This window comes from Chenopodium album, chromosome 12 (genome assembly GCF_948465745.1).
Source record: "Chenopodium album chromosome 12, dcCheAlbu1.1, whole genome shotgun sequence".
NCBI lineage: Eukaryota > Viridiplantae > Streptophyta > Magnoliopsida > Caryophyllales > Amaranthaceae > Chenopodium > Chenopodium album.
Genome location: NC_137845.1, coordinates 22,126,858 through 22,129,639, shown reverse-complemented (window position 1 = coordinate 22,129,639; position 2,782 = coordinate 22,126,858). Strand labels below are relative to the sequence as shown.

The 2,782-nt window shown below is 44.6% G+C and overlaps 1 non-coding gene across 1 annotated transcript; it reads right to left on the bottom strand.

The window, feature by feature from the left end:
• Positions 1 to 735: 735 nt before the first annotated feature.
• Positions 736 to 841, bottom strand: LOC145573367 (small nucleolar RNA R71). The gene has a single exon (XR_014097412.1). It is a non-coding gene; the product is annotated as a small nucleolar RNA R71 (small nucleolar RNA).
• Positions 842 to 2,782: the final 1,941 nt, after the last annotated feature.

The following is a 2,782-nucleotide window of genomic DNA, read 5'->3' as shown; positions in this document are numbered from 1 at the left end:
TTTGGTTATAAATTTAGTTTGATTGAAGGAATTTTAGTTTCCAACGACCTAGAATCCACCTTCCGTCAAAATGGCGCCGTTGCTGGGGAGTGGCGTAGTTGTTTGCTATTGTTGTTGAGTCTACTTCATCTTTAGTTGAAAATACAAAAAGATTTTTCTCTTTTTGGCTACATTTGTAGCCGTGCTACTAATTGTTTCTTTTGAGATTGTATGCATAGAGCATGTGGTCGTTCACTAGTGCCACTTGATCCGGAAATAGAGAGGACAATTGCAAGGGTAAGAGTTGCTAGATGATCTTTGAGTTCTAGCTCTTCAAGTGAAGAAGAACCACAACAAGAAGAACAAGCAAGGATGGGAGAAAATCCAAGAGTGGCATTGAAGGAATTGGGGATTCCCGGTGCATATAGGTTTGATAGTGGGATTGCTCCACCTACAACACCGGCAAATACTTTGAAATAAGGCCGGCAATGATCACTTTGATAGAGAGGCGACAATTTAGTGGGGCCAAGCATGAGATCCCACTAAATCATCTCAAAGAGTTCGAAAAGTATTGCAACACTATCAAAGTGAATGGAGTTTCCTAAGAATTCATCCGCCTCAAGTTTTTTCCCTTTTCCCTTATAGGGCGTGCCTTGCAATGGCTAGACAAGGAGGTCAAACCCAATTCTTTAAGGACATGGGACGAAGTGACCAAGGAATTTCTATCCCGTTTCTATCCACAAAAGAAAACGGCGGAGGCTAGAGCTTTGATTCAAGGTTTCAAGCAAAGGTCTAGTGAAAGCCTTTATGAAGCATGAGAGAGGTACAAGGAGTATCAAAGAGAATGTCCTCACCACGGAATTCCTACTTACCAAATTATTCAAATCTTCTATGATGGCCTAAGTCCTCAAGGGAAGTCATGTCTTGATGGAGGAGCCGGAGGTCCCATTATGAATAAAACGGAGGAGGAAGTGGATGCATAATTGAAGACGTAGTGAGGTAATATAGAGATTGGCAAGATGGCGAAAGGGAGTCAACTAGCAAGAGTAGCTCTTCGGTATACTCGGTTGATCACCTAAATGCAATCAACAATCTGTCCTCACAAATGACAAACTTGGGGAAAGAAATGTTCGCTGTCAAGGCAAAGTTGGAAAGTTCTACCTCCCAAGTTTCGAATCTTCCCTCCCAATCTAAGGGGAGAGGTTTGTCTTCTAACTTTCAACCCTCTCCCTCTTCTAGTAACATGCCTAGTGGTTTCTTGTTTTGTGATGTTTGTGGATCGTATGATCATGATGCTTCTAATTGCCCTCATGCATGTATACATGTTTGTGATGATCAAGATGGAAATGTGAATGAGCATGTGAATTATGTGTCAAACAATTATGATTCTAGGTTTGAGAATCAAAGAGGTCAACGGAATAGGAATTACAATAACCATGGGAATTTTGACAACTATAACCAAGGTGGTGGTAATAGGAACCAAGGGAACCAAAATTCCCGAGGTAACTATAACAACCAAGGTTATAGTAGCCAAAATCAAAACTAAAATTATGGTAATCATAACCAAGGTTAAGGTAACCATAATCAAGGTTATGGTCGAAATCAAAATAGGGGTAATTGGAACAACCAAGGCAAGGGAAATTTAAAGGATAATTCTAAAGACCCACCCAGTTTTGTTCTAAAGACCCAAGGTGATAATTACTTTCTCCAGCACGTTCTAACTTGATCGTCGGAGGCGGAGCTCCAAATCCCCGGAGTCTCCGTTGTTTTGCAGGTACAGGCGCAGTCGGATCAGTCCTTGAGTTGTAACTCTCCCGAGGGACAAAAACACCCAAAACATTTGGCGCCGTCTGTGGGGAGAGTACATCAAAGATGGTTCAAGAGTCTGTACCGCCTCCTGACCTTAAGCTAATCAGCCGGAGGTCTTTACTGACCATGAGGATGATGATCCTCAGGTCGAAACTTACATAGCCAAAGATGGCTCTCTCATCACAAAGCGCATCCGTCCCAGAGACACTCTGGAACGAAGTGAAAGCCACGCGGGTACAAGTAGGCCCCTTGATCAGCCGGAAGGGGAAACCCAGTCGGTAGGAGGTCAGGCTCTAGTCACCAGGAACGAGCTCATGAAATTCATGACGAGTTTCAAGGGTGAGATTAAGGACCTAATCGAAAAGAAAACGAATGGCTCTAGCAAGAGTCAGCCGTCCAAGAAGTCTCCTCGAACTGAGAGGAAGAAGCCAGTCAGGGATAGGCAGCCAACTCCGCATCCAAAGGACAAGGCAGCCACAACCCTTGACTGGTCCAAGATCCTTCTGCCCCAGAAGGGTCCAAGAAAGCCCAGCCAGGAGCAACAACCGATGGGTAACAAAAATTCTACCCCTAACGCTCGACAAATCATCGAGCGCAGGAGAAGTCAGCAGTTGTCTAAGTCAGCCTCTACTTCGAGCTTTCCAGGCAGCTTCAAAAACACATATGCAGGGAATATTCAATCCTTGCATGAGAGCCATACACCAGTCGGTAGGAGGTCAGGCTTCCTGTTTGCCTCCAACTTCTCAATGACCACCCCTACCAAGAAAACCAACCTCGATCTGAGCACCATTTGGCAGGGAGACAAAGAGGGACTTTGCTCCTATGTCAGGCGGTTCAACCTGGTGAGAATTCAAATCCAGGGGCTGTCTGACGAGGTAGCCTATACAGACTTCTTCAAGGGTTTAAGGACGGGTCGACCTTTAAGTTTGACCTTGTCCGGAAGAGGGTTTTCACCCTTCAAGAGGCGTTGATAGAGGCGGAGAGCTTTATTCAA